The sequence below is a fragment of the Helianthus annuus genome, chromosome 14, assembly GCF_002127325.2.
Source record: "Helianthus annuus cultivar XRQ/B chromosome 14, HanXRQr2.0-SUNRISE, whole genome shotgun sequence".
In the NCBI taxonomy this organism is placed as follows: Eukaryota; Viridiplantae; Streptophyta; class Magnoliopsida; order Asterales; family Asteraceae; genus Helianthus; species Helianthus annuus.
In genome coordinates this window covers 66,283,706-66,293,680 of record NC_035446.2, presented here as the reverse complement: position 1 = coordinate 66,293,680, position 9,975 = coordinate 66,283,706, and positions in this window count along the sequence as shown.

Here is a 9,975-nt window from a genome sequence, read left to right as displayed (position 1 = left end):
TATTGCCACCTATTTGCTACCGTTTTATTTTTTGCTACCGATTATGCTCCCGTTGATTTGCCGCCGTTTTGCTACCGCGTTTTGTCACCGTTTTGCTACCGGTATTTTGCCACCTTTTTGCTACCACTTTTTGTCACCGTTTTACTACCACATTTTGTTTAGCAACCATTTTGCTACCGCTATTTTGCCACCTTTTGCTACCGTTTTGTCACATTTTACCACCGTTTTACTACCATTTATGGTATTCCATTGTATAAATTGGTATTCCATTTCATAACATAACAATTTATAACTTGTAGCCTTTCCATTAAATGTAAAAATTTATACATCCAATGTTCCTCACAAACAACCTAAACATGTTATCTATCAAATATGTCACAAAGGCACTTAATCAATTTTCCAATTGCAAGACAGCTAGTTACCGAGTCTGGATTTCTAGCATTATGATTCTTTGGAAAGTTAACGCCATGGTCACACGTTAACCACCTAAAATCATTCATTAGCGAGCTATTGATATTTATTCATGCGAACCTTTAAAGATGGGTTATTTACCGGGTCTGGATTCCTAACCTCACTTATCAAAGAAAGCAATATCGATGGTCACAATACAACCACGAGGATAAGCAATTATGTAGATCATATAACAAACAATTTCACCATTACAAGTCTTAAACACAAATCTACCATGTCAGCAATTTCAGACCAAAACTACTAAACAAGGATCATAAACCGCATTCAAGAACATGTAATCAGCACCATATAATTCGTTAGAACCCTTACATGCAAGAAAGTATTCCTAATCACAATGAGATATATCTTGTATAAAACCAATACCCTGGTCTGGTTTCATGGTGTAAAAAAAGTCTACAAATAAGTGATTAATCAAGAAATAGTGTTAGGACCGGTTTTGACTCCGAAACGATTGCGAAACGAACGTGTGACGTGCGGAATCCGTACACGAACATGACCTAACACACATGACGTAATATAATGGTGATTCGATTAGAAATCTGACTTGAACAAGCACCTTGAATCACTTTCTCTCTCTAGAATCTCTCTCTAGATCTCTAGCTCTCTAGATCTCCAAATGAGCAAAAGTCCCTAACATAAGGCATAAGCCTCCTATTTATAGGCCGAAGCTTTTAATGAGATTTCTCATTAATTACAATATTGCCACCTTGCCTTTTCTCTACTAATTACAACATAAAGCTTGTTATCTTCAGTTTCTCGCTACGGCTCGGATTGACGAAGGCGATAGACATAAATGCACTAACAGACTCCCCCTTGGATATTGCCGCAGTCAATCTCGTAGCGTCTTGTCTTTCTCTCTCTCTCTTTGAGTCTTCTTGAAGCTTTAACACGTTGTCATCAACGTAGACTCCTTGTTGCTTGAACAAAATCCCCGTGGATCTGTCTTCAGCTTCAGCTTCTCTTTTCTATAGACTCTTTTCTTCATCAGGCTCCCCCTTTCGTCAAGCTTCCGTGATTTTGGGATCGACACCTTGCTTTTCAGATACAAGCTCTTTTAGAATAACTACATTGCTTCTTGAATCCACGCTTCCTTTTGCGTTGAGCTCGTCTTCAGACTCCCCCTTAGACTCGCCTGTTGGGATCGTAGTCTGGTACAACATCTGCAATTTCTCAAACATTTATAAGTAACAATGTTTTGAATATTCAATTATCTAGGAATTGTGACCTGGCTCTTTTAAACTTTCTAAATCAAGATCATGGCTTTAAGATATAATAATATGTATATATCCAGAAATACTTGATTCACTCTCTCTATCAACAATCTTTATTGATTTAGCAGTATTAAGAATCCAACATCGGAAACTGGCTCTTTTACTGTTGGGATTGAACCGTACCAAAGGAACAGATAATAAAAGCCAAAACTGGATCACAGCAGTAGATTCAGAATAAGCAGATGTTTAGTTGCAAGTCTCTCCCCTTGAAAGTGGTTTCAACATCTGCTGACCTCCTATCTGCTGATCATACAATCTGCTGACCTACAACTGCTGACCAAGACAAAGTCTGATAGAAGAACTAAAGCTCTGCTGCTCGATCTACTGCCTTGGTTCAAGCACTGCTGATCATGAAAAGTACTGCTGGGTTCACAGCAGTGGAAGGATGCAGCAGTAGTTTATGTTTAGTTTATGCATTGAAATGTAATATCAGTAGTTAGCACAGCAGTGTTTGTATAGATCAGAGGTTAGAGTTTGTTAGGAGGTTAGATGTCACTTTCATGGTGACGTCAGCTTTGATGCTCAGTGGTTTGCAAGTGCCTATAAATAGAACAGTACTCTGTACTGTTCTGTTTAGCTCATTCACCATCTTCTTTCTGCACGAACAAACACTGAGCTCAGGCTGAGGGGGAGTTTGCATTTCATACACACATTGTAATCAAAGTTTAAAAATAAATTTAATCATTTGATTCAGTGTTAGAAAATGTATGATTGATAGCATTTCTTCTGTTTGATTGTGAAAAGTTTGGTTCCATTAAATTCCACTGCACTACTCTTTCATTTGTTCATCTAAATTCAAACACAAATCACAATCAATCCAAACTCAGATCCTAACAATTGGTATCAGAGCTTGGACAGTCAAACTTGATCTAACAATGATTTTGACGTGAATAGTTCAGCTCGAAATTGTTGATACTGATCGTTTGTTCGTTGTGTTGAAAACAGAGTAAGGTTTAATCACCGATAAAGTTGATTAAGCAGTACCTGTAAAACAACCAGAAAGATGTCACAATCACAAGATGATAAAAATAACATTGGCTCTTTGTTTAAACCACCTATGCTGAAAAGAAATGAGTACAACATCTGGGAGCAAAGGATGCGTCACATCCTCGCTCAACAAAACACTGGATGTTGGAGGTCTGTCGTTTTCGGTCCTCATGTTCCTATGGTGCCAAGCGCAGAGGATGCCAAAAAATCCGTTCCTAAACCAACTGAAAATTACACTGAATTGGATTTTCAGAAGTTTGAACCGGATGCCAAAGCGTTTAGCATCATAGCCTCTGCACTCCCGAACGAAATCTATGCTAGACTGTTACATTGTGACAGTGCAAAAGAATTGTGGGATGCATTGAAGGAACAGTTCGGAGGAACAGAGAAGGTTATCGAAAACAATAGGGAAATTCTGAATCAGCAGTATGAAACGTTTTGTCACATCAAAGGGGAATCCCTAACCCAACAATTTGAACATTTCAGTTGTCTCATCAGTGAGCTAAGGCTTGTTAAGGTTACATTTTCAAATGCAACCCAAAATAGCAGGTTCCTTAGATCATTGCCAGAAAAATGGGACACAATTGTTTTTGTCACCAGGAATTCAGCTGAATTCAAAGATCTGACCCTGACCCAACTCCATGGTAGACTCCTGACCTATGAAAGGGAGTTGAACCAAAAAAGGAGGTTGCAAGAGTCTGGTAAAGTTGCTGATGACTATTCATTCGGCAGCACAGCTCTGTTTGGTCTGGAAGAATCTGGCAGTAGTAGTAAGGATCAGAGTTATGATCATTTTATTGACATAACAGCTGGGGGTAACTTCGTCAACTCTGATTCTCACTCTACAAATTATGCTTTCACAGCAAATACTGAAAACCAGATGTCAGATAATTTGTGTTTTGAGCTGAATGATTTGCAACATTTTGATCCCACTGACTTAGAGGAGATGGACATCTTGCATCAGTTGGCCTTGCTTAGTGTAAGAACAAGCAAGTTCTACAAAAGAACAGGGAGCAAATTTCCAGGGCTTCATGGAAATTTAAGGGTGGGGTTGGATAAATCGAAAATCAAGTGTTACAAGTGTAGTAGGCTAGGTCACTTTGCTAGAGAATGTAGGAGTCAAACTACTGGTCCCATAATAACCCACCCTAGCACAAATCCTAGACCACAACAACAAAACACTGTGCACTATACCCAATATGCCCCTGCAGCACATGTTAACACTGCTCATTATGCTGCAACCCCTGTGCCGGTGCATTATGTTCAAACCACTGTTCCACAAAGTCAGTATGTTCAAGCCCCTGTCCCTTAGGCACAAGGGCAACCTGCTGCACCTCAAACAGCTGCTCCAACTGTGACATAACCAGATCAGCAAAGCTTTTTCACACAAGGCTTTGTTGATTGGAGCAGCATGCCTGAAGAGCTTGGTGATGAAAATTTTGCTCTATATGCGTCTAATGATGCTTTTAATGATGAATTTTGTTTGATGGCATTAGAGTCAATACCAGAAGGGGATGAAGCTGAAGGTGAATAGCTAAGTGCTGAAACAGTGGATGAAGTTGCTGAAGTAGTGGTTACTGTAGTTGCTAGTGAACTACCGCTGGAAGAAAATTCAGAAACCCTGATTGAACCACTGACCGACCCTTGGTCCAAAGAAGACAAAGAGGAAGAAGAGCCGAAGAAAGCTGGTGATGAAGAAGAGAGAGCTGATGAAGAAGATAATCATCAATGTGATTGTGCCATGATGGCTGCTGCTAAGGTATCACCTCAAGTTCTTGAAAAACTGTGTTCAGACAACTGTATTATTGCATTTGCTAACATTAAAGAGGTGAATGAAAACCTTAGAGATAAAATCTTGTCTGATGAGGTCAAATTTGAAAAGTCATTGAAAGAACTTAGAAACAAATTGGCTGAAAAAGATAAAGAGATCAGCAGTTTGAAAGAAGAACAAAGCATAACCAAAACTCAACTCCAAACTATGGTAGAAAAATACTAAGTTTGCAAAAAGGAGTTAGAGTCTACCCAGATCACCTGTGAAAGGTGGGTGGAGTCTTGCAAAGGGTATGAGGTTATGCTTGAGAAACAGCTTAAAAGCAATGTCAAGTTTGGTATAGGTCATAGAAAATATGATGACATTGCAAGCACTGCTGCAATGCAAGCTGTTTCTTCTGAAATCATACCAACCAACAAAAATGGCCAAGAGGTTAAAATAACCGACAAACTTGGTAACAAAATTACTCTGGAAAGATCTGTGGGATCCTCAACTTTTGAGGAAATTGAGAAATACCAATTTAAACCCACATGGTCTGATGAGTGTGATATCCTTGAAAATTTCAAACCAATGGATTTCACAACCACTGATGGTGTAAAAGCTCCAAAAGCAAGAGTCATTCCTATCAAAGATATCCCAACAGAGGTTCAAAACTCTATTGCAAAGGAATCTAAGAAAAGAAAGAAAAGAGAAAAGATCAAAAACTTGTTTTGTGAATTCTGTGAAAAGAAGAATCATCTAATAAAAGATTGTTTTCATCTAAAAGCATATGATATAAACAAAACAAGCAACATTTCACCTGCTGCAAGCTGCACCATCTGTGGTAAAAATAACCACAAAACTAAGGAATGTGTGTATCTCAAAAACTTTGATGAAAAGAAGAAAGAGTACACTGCAAAAACTTCCTTAAGTTCATCAGCATCATCTGTTAAGTTCACCAAGAAACAACCACTGTTCATCCCTGTTCAAACTGCTGTCACAAAACAGCTGAACCAAACATCTGTTCAAAGTGATGTACAGGTGACAGATGCACCTCCAGCCAATCAATTCAGAAAAGGCAAGGAAAAAGCATCATACCAAAGGATTCCACACGTTTATGAGACTTACAAAAAGCCCTCTAAACCAAAAGTGAACAGGCATCCTTTTGGTTATCAACAGATGATAGGTCAAGACCCCCAACAGTGGTTAGAGAAATACATTCCCAAAAATGTACAAACCCCTGAGCTAACCACTATCCATGCATCTGCCTCCATCCCAGACACTGTTGAGACCCCATCCAAAGCCCTGTTGGCTTTGGAAACCTTTTTGAACTAATCCTTTACTTCATGTGCAGGGATATTCTGCATGCTTAGATAGTCTTTGGTATGTAGATAGTGGAGGCTCCAGGCACATGACAGGATGTAAAGCCCTTCTTCAAGATTTCAAAATTCATGGAGGGGGTGATATATCCTTTGGTAATAATAGTAAGGGAAAAGTTTTGGGGCCTGTTACTGTAAAGTCTAGAAATATAAAATTTGAAAATATCAATCTTATTGATAATCTGAAATTCAACCTCCTGAGTGTGTCTCAAATGAGTGATAAAGGGTTTGGATCATTCTTCACAAAGGATTGTTGTAGGATTGTCGGATCAGAAATGGTTAGTAAGATTGAAGCAATAATCAAGAAAGGCTCAACAAAACTTGTTGCTCAAAGAAGTGGCAATGTTTATGTTGTTGACTTGTCAAGAGAGTGTCCCAGTGCTGATGCCTGTCTGTTTTCAGCTGCCTCTAACAAAGAGACAGAGTTATGGCACAAAAGACTGGGACACACAAATCTCAAAACAATCAATGAAATTTCAAAAATGGCTTAGTAAGAGGCTTACCACAAAAAAATGTTTTCATGTCCTGAACACTGTGTTTCCTGTTTAAAAGGAAAACAACACAAGAGCTCTTTTAAGTCCATTGAAGAGTCCAAAACAACCCAGTGTTTGCAAATGCTGCACATGGATTTGTTTGGCCCAGTGCAAGTCATGAGTCTCAAAAAGAAAAGATACTGTTTGGTTATTGTTGATGACTTCTCTAGGTTTACATGGACCTTCTTTTTACACTCCAAAGATGAGACTGCACGTATACTGCAAGACTTTGTGATACAGGTTGAAAAGCAATTTGACCTTCCAGTAAAAGTCTTCAGGAGTGACAATGGCACAGAATTCAAAAATAAGAAGTTTACAGCATTCCTAGAACACTAGAGCAAAATGGGGTTGTTGAAAGAAAGAACAGAACACTGATTGAGGCTGCCAGAACCATGCTTGCAGATTCAGGTTTGCCATTAACTTTTTGGGCAGAGGCAGTAAACACTGCTTGCTATGTCCAAAACAGAGTTTTAATCAACTCCAGGCACAAAAAGACTGCTTATGAAATTCTGTATAAAATAAAGCCATTAATCTCATATTTCAAAGTTTTTGGTTGCCCATGCTTCATTTTGAACTTAAAAGATTCTATCTCAAAGTTTGCAGCCAAAATCGATATGGGATATCACCTGGGATACTCATCCACTGCTAAGGCCTACAAAGTGTTTAATACATGGACCAAAGCAGTGGAAGAGACCTTGAATGTAAAGTTCAATGATCTTTCATCACTGAAAATCCCTGCAAATCCTACAGATTTGTTCGATCTTGAAAAATTCACTTTTGAAAATACTACTGTCAAGACTAACACTGTAGGTCCATCAGAGGATTCATCACCAGACTATGGATATGAAATCGTCATTCCTCAAAATTCTGCTTCAAAAGGGGGAGCATCAGTTGTTCAAAACAGTTGTCAAAGCTCAACCACTGCTACCTCAACAGTTGTTGACCAAAGTAGCCCCTTAACCACTGCTTCCACCTCATCAAACACTGCTGACAAAAGTCCTCAAACAGTGGATCAAAGTCAGCAGATCAAATCATTGGCAACATCAATGAAGGGGTGCTCACAAGAAAGCAGTCCCAAAACATTTGTCTTTTTGCTGGCTTTCTATCACTCCATCAGCCATTCAAGTACCAAGAGGCACTGAAAGACAACGGCTGGGTAGAGGCCATGTAAGAAGAGCTCCAACAGTTCAGAAGACAACAAGTATGGGAGCTTGTACCACTGCCAGAGAATGTAAGTCCTATTGGCACAAAGTGGGTCTTCAAAAACAAAACTGATGAAAGGGGCATTGTTGTCAAGAATAAAGCCAGGCTTGTGGTTCAAGGCTACAGACAAGAAGAGGGAATTGATTATGATGAAACATTTGCTCCTGTTGCAAGACTTGAAGCAATCAGACTCTTTCTGGCCTTTGCTGTCAACCACAATATCAAGGTGTACCAAATGGATATAAAATGTGCATTCCTCTATGGTAAGATTCAAGAAGAGGTATATGTCTGTCAACCTCCAGGTTTTGAGGATCCATTTTATCCAGATCATGTTTACAAGCTAAACAAAGCTTTGTATGGCTTGAAACAAGCACCCAGAGCCTGGTATGAAACTCTTTCCACCTTTTTACTTTCCATTGGTTTCACCAGAGGCAGGATTGATAAAACACTGTTTTTAAAATGGAGAGGAAAGGATTTGATGATTGTCCAGATTTATGTGGATGACATCATTTTTGGAAGCACATGTAATAAAATGTGTGAAGAGTTCAGACAACTCATGACAGCTGAGTTTGAAATGAGTGCAATGGGTGAACTCCAGCGCTTTCTTGGTCTCCAAGTAAAGCAGCTGCAAAATGGCACTTTCATCCATCAAGGCAAATATGCAAAAGAACTTTTAAAGAAATTTGATATGGATGATTGTAAGCCATGTAGTACACCCGTTGCAACCAACAAATTGGTCATGTCTAAAGAAAAGGATGATTTGGTTGATCAGACCTTATATAGAAGCATGATTGGGTTTTTATTGCAAACATAATATCTAGACCAGATATTATGTTTGCAACATGTGTCTGTGCAAGATCCCAATCATCCCCTAGAAAGTCAAACCTTATTGCTGTAAAAAGGATATTCAGATACCTCAAAGGTGCTCCCACACTAGGTATCTGGTATCCAGCTGATGGTAAAATTGAGCTTTCAGGTTTCTCAGATAGTGACTTTGCTAGATGTGATAAAACAAGGAAGTCCACTTCAGGAGGGTGCCAATTCCTAGGCAATTGCTTAGTGTCTTGGCAAAGCAAAAAGCAAGCAGCTGTTTCCACATCCACTGCTGAGGCAGAATACATAGCTGCTGAAAGCTGTACAGCCCAACTGCTCTGGCTTCAAAATCAGTTACTGGATTTTGGTATCACTGCCTTGAAGACACCACTCATGTTGGACAGCCAGGCAGTAGAAAATATCATCAAAAATCCAGTTTCCCATTCAACCACCAAACATATCGACATCAGACATCACTTTGTGAGGGATTGCTATGAAAAAGGTTTGATTTCTCTGCATCATGTTCCATCTAAGGATCAGCTGGCAGATGTGCTAACCAAAGCATTAGACACATCTACCTTTGAAAGCTTGATCTCTAGGATTGGTATGCTCAACATGGAATAACAGGCAAAATCCTGTTTTTCTATGAATAAAAGCATTAAAATGTTTTCAGAAAATCAAAAATCCATCCATAAAAATAGCTAAAAATGAATTTTTCATTAAAATCCTAAAAGTCTGCCATAACCACTGATGGGTTCAAAAGTCTGTGCTGCTACAAAAGTCTGTCCTCTGCTGAAAGTCATCCCCTGTTCTCATTTTCTTTGGTTAACCACTGATGGTCAAAATCAGTGGTGCATCCACTGCTAGGCTATCTACTGATGGTAAAAAGCATCCACTGTCATCCATTATCACTACAACTACTGTCTTCACCGGTTGTTTTCACAACCTGTACTGTTTAAAAGTACTGTCCTTCACCTCACCAGGGGATGGCATGCGGGCAGTACTTAGGGGTCAGACCTTTTGTAACTGCTGCCACGTCAGCATTCACTCTTCTTCTATAGAACCCCTTTTTCAACACCCAAACAAGGTTTCACTGTCGAATTGAATTCTCAAAAATTCTCTTCTCAAAGTAGTTTCCATCACATTTCGTCAAATTCCTTCACAATTTCATCTTCGATTCTCATCTTCAAAATGACAAAATCGAAATCATCCGCAAAAGCTTCTAAAGGGGCCTCTCAAAAGGCTACCTCCACCGAAATCCCACACAAACCATCTCATAATCTACTGGGTCTTCTCACAAAACCCGGTACCATCGACACATTTGATTCCATCCTCGATCTGCTCAACGCCTCAAAGTACAAAACTTTGTTAACCGCTGATGCACCGATTTACCTGCAAACTCAGAGAGAGTTTTGGAAAAGTTGCATCCTTGAAATACAAGGAAAAGATGTCATAGCCATTAACTCTACTCTGCAGAAGAAAGCAGTCCGAATAACACCGCAATCAATATCTGAAGTCTTTCAACTCGATGATCTGCAAGGTAAAGACTCTTTCCCTAAAAACGAGTT